The following is a 17,298-nucleotide window of genomic DNA, read 5'->3' on the forward strand; positions in this document are numbered from 1 at the left end:
GGACCTGTTTTCCCCTCCGGGCATTTGATTAATTCTAAATTAATGGCTAAAACTCTAAGGAGAGAACTTCAGACAATCAGAGAAGTTTCAGGAACCTCTGTGCTTAGGGGACAAGGGTTAGCATTTAGGACCTACTGGGAGGAGAAAGACCAAATGAGCACACTAAATTAAGAATTAAAAGCTCGAAAGCCCAAGAAATAAGGCCCTAGAAACATGGGCTGACCAAATACAGACTGATATTTACTCTTTACCAAAATTTCAACCTTGACTCTGCTTAGGTCAGCCCATAACTGGATTCAGGTAGTTTGCCCCAACTCTTCCTGCCCAGGACAGAAAATATTGAATTCTAGAGGAAGATGTCATCTCCAGCTTTAATAATGCTAAATATACATGGTTGTCATTCAGTGATAATTTTATATATATAAAGGTATGACCAAGAAAAGGACCACAAGACCAAACATTCACAATTAAAACAGACAAGATATGGTCACAAAAGTGATACAAAAACTGGAGAGAATAGATAAGATCCATAAATAAAGATTAATAAGCTCAAAAAATAGAGGAAAGTTGGATAGCATGGGCTTTCTATGACTTTATAGGAGGAGAATTTGTTTGCAAAATAAATCATGAAGAAGAGAAGATGATTGAATGGGTAGATGAAAAAATAGAAAATATCTAAATTGAAGCAGAGTAGCAAAAAATATTGGAAAACACAAGATAGAACATACAAGACATGTTAAAAAGCATAAAGTGTCTAATACATATGCAATGAGTTCTAGAAAGAAAAGGGGAGAATGGAGCAAAAACAATTATTTGGAAAGATAATATCCATCGATTTTCCAAAACTAATAAAATACTTCAATCTGACACTCAATAAGCTATGCAAATCCCGTGTGGGATAAACATAACGTTGATATATTACAATAAAACTACTAATTATTCTGATTTACAAAAATGTCTTCAAAGCAGCATTACAAACATATTATCAAGAAATAACAAACACCCTAACAATTGACTTTACAGCAGCAGAAAAAAAGAAAAAGAAGACAATAAATAATGGAATGACATTGTTTAAGCCAACAGAAATGATCTGAAACCTAGAATTCCATACTCTAAGAGATCGTCACAATAACAAAGGCAAAGTGAAGATAACATTTATAGTCAAAGAAAATGAATAAAATTTGTGTTTGGCCGCCCTGCATTAAGAGATATACTAATGGATGCTTGTCAGATGGGAGAAAAATTGTCCCAGAAAGAATCATGCAAGTGTAAGAAGAAAAGAAGAGCAATGAAGATAGTAAGTGCATGGATACAATATAAGTAACTATGACAGTGAATTACTCTCTTGGGATTTTTAATATATGTAAAATTGAAATGCATGACAACGAAAATTCAAATGGCAAATAAACGGATATATAATGAAAGGGTTCCAAATTCCTATTGTTTTTGTGTATCTTATTTTTTTTTTATTGCCACATATCTAATTACTTCAGAAAATAGTGCTTAAAAAAGAGAAACATTTATCATCTGACACAGTTTCTGTAGATCAGGAGTTTGGTAATGGCTTAGCTGGGTGACTCTCAGGGAATTTCTTACGATTGCAGTTAATGATGGCCACGATCACAGTAATGTGAAGGCTTGACTAAGACTGAAGGATCATATAGCCAGAAAGTCGATGCCAGCTATCCATAGAAGAAATACATTTCTCACAATGGACCTCTCTGTAGGGGTGCCTGAGTGCAGAAGCTGCAAAGTCTTTAATGACCTTGCTTTGAACGCCGTTTACTCTCATTTCCATAATACCCTATTGGTTATACAAGTCAATACTGTAGGATGTGAGAGGGTACCACACAAGGCTGTAAAAACCAGACTATAGGGGCGCCTGGGTGGTTCAGTCGGTTAAGCGTCCGACTTCAGCTCAGGTCACCATCTCGCAGTCTGAGAGTTCGAGCCCCGCGTCGGGCTCTGGGCTGATGGCTCAGAGCCTGGAGCTTGCTTCCGATTCTGTGTCTCCCTCTCTCTCTGCCCCTCCCCCGTCCATGCTGTGTCTCTCTCTGTCTCAAAAATAAATAAAAAACGTTAAAAAAAAATTAAAAAAAAAACAGACTATATTGGAGTCTGGTAAACACACTGAGAAAATGGCAAACATTATATGTATTATTTTTTTTAGACTACATTGACTCAAGGATGCGTGTTGTAATCTCTAAGGTAACCAGTAACATACCCATAAATGCATATATGGCCAACAAGCTAAAAGATGAAAAATGAAAATAAGAAAGAAAATATACTAATATGTAAATAGAAAACAGACAGTAAGATGTTAAAATAAATCTATAACATTAGTAATGACATTACAGATACAGTAATTAAATATATAAATTAAAAGATTGAAACTGACAAACTCGATTTAAATGATTTACATACTGCTTACATAAAGCAAACCTTGAATATAATAATATAGAAAGATTGAGATTGCAAGAATGTAAAAACATAGCTTAAGCAAGTGCTATAATATTACAATATGAAGTTTTCTTGAAAACAAAAATGATTATTAGATCTAGAAAGAGAATTTTAATAAGAAAGAGTGTCAACCATTAGGAAGACATCACAATTCTATATATGTATGCATATCATAAGAATTTTAAAATTATAAAAAACAATAAAAGTTACAACTCAAAGAAGGAATACTAAGGAAAACAAATTAAAAAACAGCAAGGGTATATAAGATCTGAACAACCGCGTAATATACTTTAACTATACTATATGGCCCTGGCTAAGGTGAAGAAAGAAACGCATGATGTAGGGTCCCAAATTTAAAGAGGCACACTTCATTAAAGATTTTCCATTTTCAGGATGTTGAAAGTACCTGCTTAAATTTTGTGCCTTATACACTTCACTTGCTTTGCTCTAGATCCACTCTGCATATACAGAACATTCCCCCAAATGATGTGACATAATGCACAGTATTTTTTATTTTAAACTTTATTTATTTTGAGAAAGAGAGAGAGAGAGAAAGAGAGAGAGAGAGAGAACGGGAGAGGCAGAGAGAGAGAGAGGGAGAAAGAAAATCCGAAGCAGGTTCCGTGTTGTCAGTGTAGGGCCTTAGGCACGGCTCAGTCTCACAAACCATGAGATCATGATCTGAACCTAAATCAAGAGTCAGAAACTTAACTGACCGAGCCACCCAAATGCCCCAAAGCACAGTATTTTGAATGGATGGGAATACTTGCCATTGTTAAATAAAAAAGATCATAAAACAAGGATTTAAATCAATTAAATTATGTTCTCTGAGCACAGTAAAATTAATCTAGAAATCAATAACAAAAAACACTAGAATAGGGGCGCCTGGGTGGCTCAGTCGGTTAAGCGGCCGACTTCGGCTCAGGTCATGATCTCGCGGTCCGTGAGTTCAAGCCCCGCGTCGGGCTCTGTGCTGACAGCTCAGAGCCTGGAGCCTGTTTCAGATTCTGTATCTCCCTCTCTCTGACCCTCCCCCGTTCATGCTTTGTCTCTCTCTGTCTCAAAAATAAATAAACGTTAAAAAAAAATTAAAAAAACACTAGAATATCTGCAAGTGTTTGGAAATTAAATCCGTATGTCTAAATAACCGATAGAGTAGAAAAGATATCATAATGTAAAATGGAAAACATTCTGAAGTAAATCAACTGAAGATATAAAATATCAAAACCAACTGGATTCAGATAGTTATGCTTAGAAATTTAGAGTTTGACTCTTCCTATATTAGAAAGGAAGAAAGGTTAAAAATAAAGTCTCTAGGCATCCATATCAAGATGCTGTAAACATCACACCTAAAAACAGGAAATAGTGCACATAATGATAAACCTAGGACGAGGCAAAAAAGAAAAAGAAAATTGTATTACATGCAAAATTGACAGAGCTAATAAACATTATGTTGAGCTGGAGAGGCTATATATAAAGCAGGACATAATGAATAACTCCACTTCTACAAAGATAAAATCAACTCAAGCATAATTAACTGAGGGTATTAGAAGTCAGAGTAGAGGTTACACTTAAGAGTGGGCATGATTGTGAGGAGGCCCCCAGGGGCAGTTCCTGGGTGCTGGCTATGTTCTATTTCTTGATGTCAGTATTTGTCATATTAGTGGGTTCTATTTGTGAAATATTCCCAAGCTGCAAAGCTTTGATTTCAGTGCCTTTCTATATACCTATCGTATCTTAATGAAGAGTTTACCAAACCAAAAAAAAAAAAAAAAAAAAGAAGTAATGAGAAGAAACATTGTCTACATTTAACAGGAAATTTTTAATGACTTATGAAGGAAGTGTGGAATGTAGCCAAGAACATGGGAATATTCCCTTAATCTACATCTTACAGTGGCAGGTGTATTGTTCATATACTTGATATTTATAAAACAAAATGTAAATCTTAGCTTCTGAAATTGCAACTCACTCCTTTCCAAGGTAATCATAACTAACCATACAATGCACTTTTACAGTCTTTGAAAAATAAGTATCTAGACATGTATGGTTTCCGTAAAATTATCAAGTTGTTATACATATTAGATGCACACTGCATTTTAATGCATATAATCTCTCTCTTTTTTTTTTTTTTTTTTTAGTATATTTTGAGAGAGAGAGAGAGAGAAAGCACCAATATGGGAGGGACAGAAAGACAGGGAGAGAGAGAATCTCAAGCAGGCTCTGCACTGTCAGCACTTTATTTATTAAAGTTTTTCCAATATCTTGTGATAAGCAATTTTATTAAGAAAATATGTACATACATACATCTGTGAACCTCTTTTATTTCCTTAGAATAACTTCCTATACGAAGAAGGCTGTGACTTTTGACTTTTGATATATATTGATATATATTGACAGATTGCCTTTTAGATATTCATATAAATTTAAACATGTCCTTAAAAACATATGACAGCTTTCATTCCTCCTTACCAATACTGTGTGTCATAAATATGTGTTTTAAAAATTTACCCCAAAATAATGGGTGATAAAACAATGTCACTAACTTTTTAATTTACATTTATTTGATGGTAATAAAATTGGTTATCTTTTCATATGTTTTTCATTGCTTCTTCTGTGAATTACCTATTTCTGTATCTTGCCATAAAAACTAAAAAACAAAAAGAAAATGTTGATTGTCTTCCTATCTATTATTTCTTTTCCCCTATTACTATTAACCCACTATTGTATGTTTCTCATTTTTTAACTCAGTTTATTTTTGTCTTTCAACATCATTCGTGGATATTTATCTAATAAACATGGACTTTAACCTAGTCAGATATGCCAGTATATTCCTCTATGTTTTGGCCTAGGAGGCATAGCGGAAAAAGGTTTTACCATTTCCAATATTACAAAAAAAAATTTCCTATGGTTTCTTTTTCTACTAATAAATCAAGAACACAAATAGGAATAACCTATCCTTCTTGACTGCTCACTAAGAGCCAAGATGCTTCATATGTATCAATACAATCCTCAAACATAAGCATGTATGAGTTAAATACAACAATTTTCCCTTTTGTACCAGGAGGAAACATTGAGGTTCCAAGAAATAAAATAATTCGGATAGTGTCACACAGTCTTGAAATAGTTGCACCAGGATTTGAACCCAAGCAGTCTGATTCCAAAGTCCATGGAGTTATATTACTTTATCATTTTATTTTTGGCATTTAAATATTGAATCCAAGTGGAATTTATTTTAGTATATGATGAAATCTAAGCATCTCAATTGTTTTCAGAATTAAATATATTTTCCAGAATCTTTAACTGAATCTTTCATTACTGAATTCAAATACAATTTTCGTATACACAAAATTTCCGTACGTTGATGTATTTTTTAACTTTTTAATTTTGAAATAATCTAGAATTAAAAATTGCAAAATCAGGCAAACATTACCAAATACCTTTTGCACACCTTCCTCTAATGTTAACATTTTCTATAATCATAGTAGAGTGATTGGAACCAGGAAATTCACTCACACAGATAAAATATTATTAGCTACTCCTCACACCTTATTCAAATTCCATCCATTTTCCCACTCATGTCCTTTTTCTACACCAATATCCAATTCCATATCTTACACTGCAATTAGTTTTTATGGTTCCTTAGTCTCCTCCAATTTTTGAAATGTCAAAAATAATCTGGCAATATAAAGATTTTATATCCTGGGTTCAGAGAAATAGGTAAAGATAGTTGAAATGTGAAAAGAGAGATTTTATTATCAGCAATAATGTACTCAGAATAGTTCTAAGGAATTTTCAACATACTTGGTCACCCAGTCTAGTGACTATCACAGAATAAATCTGAGCTGTATGAGAGTGGGTATAATGTTGCTAAGCAGCCTTGTCAATACTTATTTTATATCATCTTTTCAGTTATATCTTGAAGACAGATACTTATCACATATACGTTTATTCATTGTAGTCCCTGGGATTGATGCCCTAAAATTTGAATATCTATCTATCTATCTATCTATCTATCTATCTATCTATTATCTATCTATTTATCTAATCTATCATTTGTCTATGTATATTTGCCGAGTAATCCATAAATTCTTATTTAGTTAGGGAAGCTGTGACAAAATGTCAACCACATACCTGTTTTCTACCTCCCTTCCTCTCTCATTTCTCTTTGTACTGCTCAGAGATGACCTCCAATGAGATTTAAAAATATATGAGTATCACGCTCCTTCACAAGATGCTAAATTGAAAATCAGTGAAACGTAGAAAACCACAGCTGATTCAGGAAAAGATTTAAAAAATAAGTCTTACAAAACCAATATTCAAAGGAAAAAAATTAGAAAAAGTTGTCAAAGTTTTATTCCTCCCTGCAACTAATAAATGGCAATAACTAAATAATTTCAATAAAATATTGTCAATTAAAATAAAATGCACTTTATTGTTGAAAGAGATAAAAGCATTGGAGAAAATGATAACCTTCCTCCCCGACTCCCAAATTAAACCTGTTAAGGGAGCTATGACCTACTTGGATTGCATTTTAAGAAAGATAGTGTTTTTAGATAGCTGTCATATGGATTCACAATGATATGGCTAGCAGAAAAATTCCTGTAATCTGTGATGGGGATAATAGATGTTGAAAGAATTTCAGCACTCCAAAATAAACGCAGAAAATCAGGACATCCAGGTTATAAATCGTGGTGTATGACTTTTTAGCTATGAAACCACACACAAGTTCTTTTTCACCTTAATCAGATTTCTTCTTCATAAAGTATATAATAATTTGCGTCTGTGCAAAAGAGGCATGATTTCTGACTACTTTGCTCCTGCTATCCCCATGGCTGTGTTGGTTATATAATCCCTTCATCTTCTTGATATCTTCACCCAAAATCAGGTATTTACAATAAAATTTCAGGAGCAACCCAGTATTAACTACTGGTGTTAAAACTAAATATGAGATAAGGATACTTCCCTACAGTCCCTTCCAGCTAAGATATCTTGGGTTAAGTGACGACTTTGCAAAGGCAGAGTGATGCCATAATCTGAACAATGATTTTGTTTCGAAACAATTTCAACATCTGGTAAGTAATTTGATACAGTGTATATAAACACATGCATATGTTTTGGAATTGAACACAAAATGTGTCTGAATGTTATCATAAACCACAAGAAGAAATTGCTTTCACATGCAAGTGTAGGAACTCAGTTCTCACATTGTAGACTACTCTGCGAAGCCTTAATCTAAGTCATAAAGAGAGGAGACACTTAGAATGTCATCAATAAAATGGTGGCTTTATGGTGGCAAAGTACATATGATTTTCCACTCTCCTCCACTCAGAACTGATCCAAACTCAATGAGTAAAACAAACAAACAAACAAACAAAAAAACCAGAATATAAAAAAATTAGAAGACATTTGCAACCATAAAACAATATATGAGGAAAATCTGCCAATAGTGTGAAGCTTTATTTTTTGTTGTTGTTGTTTGTTGTTGTTTTTTGTTTGTTTGTTTTAGTTTATTTATCTTTGAGAGACGGAGAGCAGGAGAGGAGCAGAGAGAGAGAGGGAGACAGAAAATCTCAAGCAGGCTCTGAACTGACAGTGCAGAGCCCAATGCAGACAGAGCTCAATCCCACAAACTGCAAGATCATGACCTGAGCCGAAATCAAGAGTTGGACGTTTAACGACTGAGCAACCCAGGCGCTCTGATGTGTGAAGCTTTAACAGGAGTGTGGCAAGACACTAATAGAGGACACCTCTGGCTACTGCATTCAGACAAAGCAGGCAATGTGCAGGTCTCCAAATGAGAACTCTTCTTTGGAAGTAGAGGACAGTGAAAATACTGCTGGTGGGCGTTACCCTGGGGTGTCTTTGGTAAGAGAATAACAGGTAGCCGGGGAAATGGGGAAGCAGAGACAGCATCATGTAATAGCACGTTCTGTCGGCAAGGTGGCAAGAAGAAGAAAGGATGAACTGGAAGCAGCTTGGTAGAGGCTTTTTTCTGTTGTCTGGGAAGAAGCAAAGTCTGAAGGACACATCCATTCGCAGTAGTTTGCAAGGCAAACGCAGTTCACTGGGAATCCCAAGAATTCCTGGTGGTAGTTAGCCCTGATGTTGTGTTTCTTTCACATGAACTTCTTATAAGCAGTGACCTCTAAAAGGACCTATCTCACTCAAAGATGAGTGTATTTATTTATTACTTTTTTTAAGATGAGTGTATTTAAAAGGAGCTAACAGAAGATCTATATTTTTTAAAAAGTATAAAAGAAAAAAAAACATGGCAAACAAAAAATATTGACTAAGAAAATACTGTCATGAAACAGAAGAAACAGACAAAAAATGTAAAACGTGGACAAATATATTATCCTAAACTAAGACATAATGTAATGACTCATTTTTTTTAAAATGATCTCAGATTCGTAATCAGGTAAGATCTGTGAAAGAACAAATGGGATGAAACTGAGCTGATCCAGCAGAGGAATTGAGAAAAAAAAAATCATCACAAATACTAAGCCATGTTGAAAAGTGCTAAAAGTAAGCATAAATAGCTGAAAACATAGGAGGGGCTATAAAGGATGAAATTGAGAACAATTAAAAAATGGAAACAGAAATAGACAAGGTTAAAAATGATGTGGAAGAATAATATCAATATAGAAGAGAGAAAATTAGTGTCACTGAAGAAAAAAAGAAACTAAATAAAATAGAAGAAATAATGATATAAGAACATATTCTTAAAAATTATAAATATCACTTATAAATATTATTAAAAACTATTAGCTTTGGGCACCTAGGTGGCTTAGTCGGTTAAGTGTCGGACTCTTGATTTCGGCTCACGTCATTAGTCATGGATCATGGTTTCAAGCCCTGCACGTCCTGACGCTGCTGAGCCTACTTGAAATTCTCTCTTCCCTCTCTCTCTCTGCCCCTCCCCCACTGGTGCTCTCTCTCAAAATAAATTAGTTAATTAAAAAAAATACTGTTAGCCTTTACTCTAAAAATATAAAGCGGGATAGCTGACTGGGAAAAAAAAAATGATGTAGATGACCAAGCCAATATAAGTCATACCAAAGTTACTATACTTCAAAGATAAAGAAACTTTTATATATCCTGACCAATCACTTGCTAATAGAAAGAATTAAAAAATCTTGGCCTCGAGCTTCTCCACAATAACATTCTATACTAAAAGACCGCAATGGCTACCAGTACCCTGAGAAATAATTTATGACAAAATAATGTTATATCCAGCCAAAACTTAATTTTATTACAGACAACAACAGTTTTACTTACAGGGAGGAAGCATCCCATAAGACCATTTAGAAGTGAGACAATGAACCTAAGACAACCAGAACTGAAAGATGAAACTATCATATATATATAAGCAGGAACATTCAATCAGTTTAACCACAGGGTGTTTATACTGTGTTAATATACAATGAACAATGAAAATTTGGAAGTAATGTAACCAAAATGTTTAAAAGAGGCAGGAGGTAGCATAAATTTATTTTATAATCAAGTGGTCAAGGAATTTAATTTAAAGTGGGTTATTAAGACAAAGTTGTTAAGACAGAAGTATTAAGTATGTTTGAGTGTGTGGTGTCCAAGAAAATATGCCACTCTGGTCTCCTGCCATGGAGAGCAAGTGGTGGGCCTTCTAAAACCTTTCTTTACCCTGTATTCACTATTAGTTCATGCTTCCTACAGGATGTTTCCCGAGCAAGGAGGGTAATAATGCAGGCTTTTTTTCCTGCAAAATGTGAGTCCCCCTAGTCTGACTGTCTCAAAATTTCCTCATCACCCTGATCAAAACTTCATTAGAATTGTTTTGCAGTCTAAGACACTACGTGTTGAATCTTCCTTCCCTCTTTCCTTCGTAGGAGTCCACCATGTATTATAAGCTAATGCTTCCATCCAGCCTCCCTTTCTCTGGCTGTCTTCACAAGTATTTTCCTCCATAAATCTCATGCTTGTCTCATCCCATTTTAGCATCTGTTTCTCAGTATCTGAGCTAACACAGAGTAAAACACTGGAAGAATTAATGACAAATAACATAATTGTATTCAAATTATGTAGTGAAGGGAAGAGGGGGAAATAAGAGAAGTAGAAATATATTACATTGTCCTTGTGCCTAGGGAGAACTCAATAGGTAGTCTAAATAATGTATTGTAAGTTATATTATAACTGTAACAACTAAATTTATGGTAACTATCTTTAATTTTTATGTTTACTTACAGGACACACATAGACACACAGAAAAAAAGTAAACTCAGACTATAAAGTAGTAAATATCAACAAATGAGCCTATAAAATAAACAGAACACATAAAATATAGATAAGATGTAAAAAACAGAAGTCATAAAATAAGATTACTTTAGTCAGAGCTAAACCAAAAACACTTTTAATTCAATAGATGTCAATGGAATAAATTTAGCTAAAACAGAGAGGCAGAGGGGCAGTTGAAATCTCTCAATGTCTATAGCTAATTTACTCTTAGAAGATAGTTGCATTTTTGATATATATTTATCCTTTTTTCTTCAATAAGTTAGATAATGGTCTATCTATTGCCTTGACTTATTTTAAGCAAAGATCTCATGTACATTTGAACCCCACCAAAAATCCTCATTATTTCTTTATGGAAATTTTAAGTATATTTTCTAACTTCAGGAATAGAAGGTAGAATTTGCTTAATAATATACTGTTACCTTATAACTATTTTAGGGCTATGAATTTTCTCCTGATACTAATTCAGTTGTATCCTGTACATTTTAATATATACAACATTCAATATTCCACACTTTTAAGGATACTTTGAGTTTTGTTCAATATATTTTTAAAATTTTGTGTGTCCAGCTGGAAGAGTTTTTATTTTCTCATCTTATTACTGAAGTTTTATTAAATTATACATTGAGGATGTTATATGAACTGCTTTTACATTTTACAATGTCCATATACTAGTACACATACAACTGTATTTTGTTAGTGTTACATAAGTACTGGGAAAGAAGGTATGGTATTTCAATTAGCTCCTCCTTAAAAAATCACGTTTTTTGAAGACATCCATATATGTAGCTTTTTTTAGCTTAACAGTTCCTAGGCTGAGAGGGAAGAAATGACATTATTATTATTAGAAAGTGACTTATCACATTGGGATAATGTGCTCAGCTGCTACCTACCAAATCTCACCACTCTGTATTGATAAGAAGCCAATAAAAAGAAGGGAATGTCCACAATGAAGAAGCCATCACATGCAGAAGCTGCTGAAATCAGGACAACTGCCATGAATAAGATATTGACAAAATTACACATTCGCTCCAGAAAACAAGACAAAACAAAAACCAAACAAACAAGCAAAAACCAGGTAAATGGCAGAAATAGCAAATTCATGGTATTCACCTCACTTCTGCCTTCCAAATACATACAAGGACTTCTAATTATTTGAACCTACATCCTATCCAGGATCTGATATACAAGGCGGGAGTCTTAAAAATGCAATTTTAGTTACCATTTTCTAGTTGGCTAGTTACCATTTTCTAGGACCTCTTAAACAAGGGTGAAAACTGTATTCTATGCCAATCCATTATATTTTCCAGGGCCACACTTTCTGGGCATATTTAAAGTTCTAATCAATAAAGGTAACATGCTCCCATTTAACATGACACAAGTACACTAATATCATGGAAAACATTTATCCTCTTTCCAAAATGGAAGATCCACAGTCCCAATGGTCACTATAACCATGTCTTGGTGATAATTATGTCTCTACTAAATCAAACCCCATTACTTTTTGTTTTCTACCAATGGAACCTATTATACTGATCAAAATTATACTGATCAAAAATTATATTATGTTATATAAAATATTAGTGAAAGACTTGTGGGAAAAGGAAATTGGAAATGATATATTAGGTAAAAGATGATAGATGATGATGATAGATAAGTAGATAAATAGATGATAAATAGATAGATAGATAGATAGATAGAGGGATAAGCAGAGAAAGAAAGAAAATTTATGTTACTATTCCAATGTTGCTTCTGTAACATTGATGAGACCATAATTGCATTTATGTTAATAGATCCTTTTCTCCACTACTCCATTTTATGTTCTTTTGAACTCAAACACTTCAACTGACCCCAAACTTCATTTCTGTGATGATTGTTTTGTTCTTTACAAGGTCTGGATAATCAGTCAAACTGGTGGACACTTCCCAAGAACCGGGGGGTATACCTCTGGTCATTTATTCTCACAGGAAACATGGACACTGTTATATGTCAAGCAACTTTTTATCTATTGTAAGAAATTACATTTCTGACTGTCTTTCAAATTACTTCCTGAGCGAATTATAATGTGGCTCAACCCATTTCTATGATAGGTGACCTACAGTTGTCTCCCCTTCTGGTCATCTTGTTACCCTTCTGGTAACAGTGAACTTCCAAAAAGCCTATAGTTGAGAGCGGAGAAAGAGGTGGCAATGTTGTGAGTACATCGCCTTAGTGAGCCACCAACCTGATGGAACAATGTCCCTCCAATACAGATGGGTTATTTATGTTACTTCTATTTGTTCTTCCTTCAAATTAATAAACTCTTTTGCTCTAATCTACATGAGGCTTCTTATGCTGGATTACTCTTTGAAGGTTCCTTTGAGTGTTTGGAGCACTATACAAGAAGATTTCAAGATCTTTGATGCATATCCCTCACAGGAAAATAATATAATTATGAATTAAAATTTCCTGTTGAGCCAATAGTCTCGCATGAGTTAGAATAACATGAATCAATTTCACAAATCCAATATACAAGGTAAATAAATAAAACATATGTAATTTAAGCAGACTAGGTTTCATAGAGTAATTTTGAATAAGTTCTAGCATGCATTATGCACATGTCTAAAGTAGCCCAACTTACCTTTCTAATCATTACTTCAGAAGAATTGGAATACCGGATTGAAAGCACATGATCTCAGATTTTATTTTCAAACAATTTCTACAAAACCTACCAGAGATATGGCAGTATATGAATGCTAAATCTATTGGTTATTTTACTATTCAATTAAGTTAGATTCAGTTCATTTGTCAATAGCAATATTTTATTTGCAAAAGGATGCTAATAAATAAAATATAATATGACAAGCCTGGATATATATAGTGTTATTTTTTTAGCGTAAATTGGATGTTAGAGTGCCTCAGATGTTGATCTTTAAAAAGATAAAACATGCTTTAATACAATTCAAACTGCTACAAATTCAAGCTGTAAACATTAAAACATATTTCAAACCGTATGTAATGAAAAACATAATAGTGGTAGCTAACCTTATGAATATGGACGCATTTAGTTTTGCCTTTCTTGTTGGCATTAATTAAGTGTAATAACCTTTTATATAAATTAAGAGGAAGTGATTCTGAATGATAACAAATGGCCTTATATAATAACTAATTAATGTCTCATTTGTGCACCTAGTGAGGAATTCACTCTCACCAACGGTTTGCTTGAAATTTAACCATCATAAATTATTTGTAGCGTGAGGCAGTTAAGATTAATTATTTTACTAGATCCGAATGAAATAAATAACCTTCTGACCTTTGGAACTTAATATGATGCTCTCATGCGGAATGTAAGATTCACCAAAAAAAAAAAAAAAAAAAAAAAAATGATGGCTGGAAGAATAAGTGGATTTTTTTTCCATTTAATGAATACTGAAAAGTGTGTTGCAAATACCCTGAGTCTTTTCTTAATATGTAAATCTCTCACAGAAAACAAGGTTGCTGTCTATGTAGTCTGGCATGCAATTACGCCTTTCTTTGGTAGCAGCATCTGCACCCAAGTGCACACTAACACTCTTTTTTTCCTTTTACAATGTCCTCTGGTACTAATTGAAGATTTTTGTGATGAGCTCTGAATGTGCAGGAAATGCCTCGTAGGAGTCCAGACATTTGCAAATGGAATTTCTGGCTAGCTTACTATTCACAATCTATGCTAGCATTTGAGCTTTAATTTTCTTAAGCTTAAACCCCCTCTGTGCTAGTTTAAACCATTATTCGCCAGGGTTACAATTTGAATGTATAATGCACGTAATCCGGAATTTGTGATTTGTAGGGTATTCTGTTACACACTCAATGGATGCCTCAAAGTCAAAATATGATAAAAATAGAAGGCAGAAAAATGTCTATTTCAGGAAAAAAAAAGTTTCAAGGTCACAACATTTATTTATGCTCCAATTTCTGTTAGAATTATTAACATATTGCATTTTAAGTGATGGACCCTTCATTTTAAAAAAAAGTTCTCATTATTATCAAAAGAATAAAATACCTGAACTGAAAGGATTATATTTTTAGAACGAACAAGCATTCTATGTTTCAGAACTGTCAAGTAATGTAGTCTTTCATAATAAGCTGTAATGAGTTGCTAGTAAAACAAAGAACTCCTACATCATTTAAAACCAAAAAGAATGTGCTTCTCTGTAAGAGACAGAGTCAGAACAAGGGTTTTACTATTATGAAAGGCACAAGGGTGTCATGGGAGAGCGGGAGCCGAGACTGGGATGGAGGAGGGCAGGAAAGATAAAGATGAATACATGAGAAGTAGAGTAGGTACATTATGGTTTGTCAGATTGCTACAGACTCACCAGCTTCTTTCTGGCTTCCCTTCCCGCAATTTATCATAAGCGATTTGTACGAAGCTACAGGATGGTAATGTAAATCAAAGTTCTCCATTAGCTACATACAGTCTCAACAATCTATCAATGAATCTTCAGTCAACCAATCAATACATTGACAAATCAGCAAACTAATAAAGTAATCACCTAGTGTGGGCAAGGTGTTTATGACTATGACAACAGAGACCCGCAAATTGACATTGAAGACAATGCTCCAAGAGGAGCTCTTGATAGTGGTCCAGGAAGCAAGATTACGTACAGAGTACTTACAGCTAGATTGCTGTGTATGTGTGTGGGGGAGATGGGGGGAGAATACCTCACAGGAGATGGATCTTATCAACAAAATTTTAACCACACAAGGCAGTCTTGTTAACCACAGGTACAGTGTTGTATAATGGAGCTCTAGAATGTCTTCATCTTGCATAACTGAAACTTTATACCCATTGAACAGCAAAGGAGGTGTTTTTCTTGTTTGATTTTGTTTTTATTAAGGGTAGTCTACTTGAAAAAAAAATCAAATACATTTAAAAATGACCACATGCATACACACACATACACAAGACTATAAGATTAGATTGCATCGATGTCAATATCCTAGTTGTGGTATTGTACTATAAGTTTTATAAGATATTACCATTGAGGAAACTGGGTAAAAGGTCCACAAGATCTATGTCATGTTTTACAACCGCACTCAGACCTATAATGTCAATAAAAATTTACTGAAAAATGAATGAGCCACACAAGGTCTAAAATCCTCAGCACAATCTTTGAATTCCCCTCTTTTCTCATACCACTATCTAAAGTCTGTTTGGCTTTAGTTTTTAAACGTGTCTCAAAAAATATTATTCCTATTGATTCTTAGCACTATTTTTTTTAGTTTAGACATTTGTCATCACTTACTAACCCGTGAGAAAATGCCTTTCCCCTGATTTCCCTACCTATGGATTATTCATGTCAAATCCATAGTCTTCATTTCTCGTTGAATATTCTTTCTTTAGTTTAAAGATAATCCAGTAAGTAACTCTTTTTCTTAAAAGTATGTTGTCTCTAGCAAAAAGGTCATTCAAATTAGGCCACATTCAACTGTCCAGCAGCTTTTCTTCTTGTTGTTAGTCTGATAGCTCTAGAAGGCCGATCTCAAACAGATGTGAGGATCAGAAATTGTAATATGTGGTCCCCCTTCTAGGTTCTAGTTGTTAATCCCGTAGATTGCTGAGGCTCTAATCAATATCTGCTCATGGACTCGTACTGTAACTGGTCAAAGTGACAGGACAAACAGCTATTAATGTTAAATAATAAGTGTTAGCAGGATTAATGAAAAATTCAAAGATGGCGGTAAACAAAAAGGCAATCATTTTGTGATATATTAAAAGTACCTAAATCCATACTTAGCTGAGAAATTTTTTCTAGTTTTAACAATATGCTTCTTAAAACCTGGCTTGAAAACCCTGTGACATGCAAATACATTGTGTCTCTTTTAGAGACCCTGTTTATCTTTGCTGAAAAAGTTAAACATTTTGTGGGCTAGACAAAAAAAAAAAAAAAAAAAAAAAAGGAAAAGTGCGTTAACAAAGAAGAAATAAATAGCATGAGGTGGACCTAAAGACTAGTTAAGTCCACTGAAAATATATCTCTCTTTCATATACTGCAGTTTGAAAGTTCTAGCACTGGGAATAAGAGTTAGGTCAAAGAAAAGGCACTTTTATGAATAGAAACCTCCCTGAGAACATAAGCCTGAGTTTTGGAGTAGTTTTGAAACATCTTCCAGCAATAGAATATGGTACCCAGGAGGCTCGGTTGAAGCAGGAAGAGGTCTATAATAACAAAAATGGCCACCCACGTCCTTTCTTCCATCAGTAGACAGATATTCTTCGACCCTGATGACAGATACCACCAAGAGAGGTTTTGTGGGTTTCCCTCACACAGCATAGGGGCATTTAGCTTCTAAACTATTTCCCTTTACACTCAAGCTTATGTGACATTTTCCAAAGAGCTATGCCTCAAAAATTCATAGATTCTAAATTTATTATTTTGAGCAATTCTTAACCAGGGCATCCTGTTAAAATCATTCCATAGGAATATCATGATCTTTGTGCCTTGAGGTCTAGTAGATTGACAAAGAGACTAGATTGGGTCATCGGCTCTTTTATTTTCTTATTTCCCCAGGAGCCATTCCCCAGAAAGTGGGATTAAAAATGGATCA

Source organism: Panthera pardus, unplaced genomic scaffold (genome assembly GCF_024362965.1).
Source record: "Panthera pardus isolate Hobbes unplaced genomic scaffold, ASM2436296v1 HiC_scaffold_13, whole genome shotgun sequence".
Classification (NCBI taxonomy): Eukaryota; Metazoa; Chordata; class Mammalia; order Carnivora; family Felidae; genus Panthera; species Panthera pardus.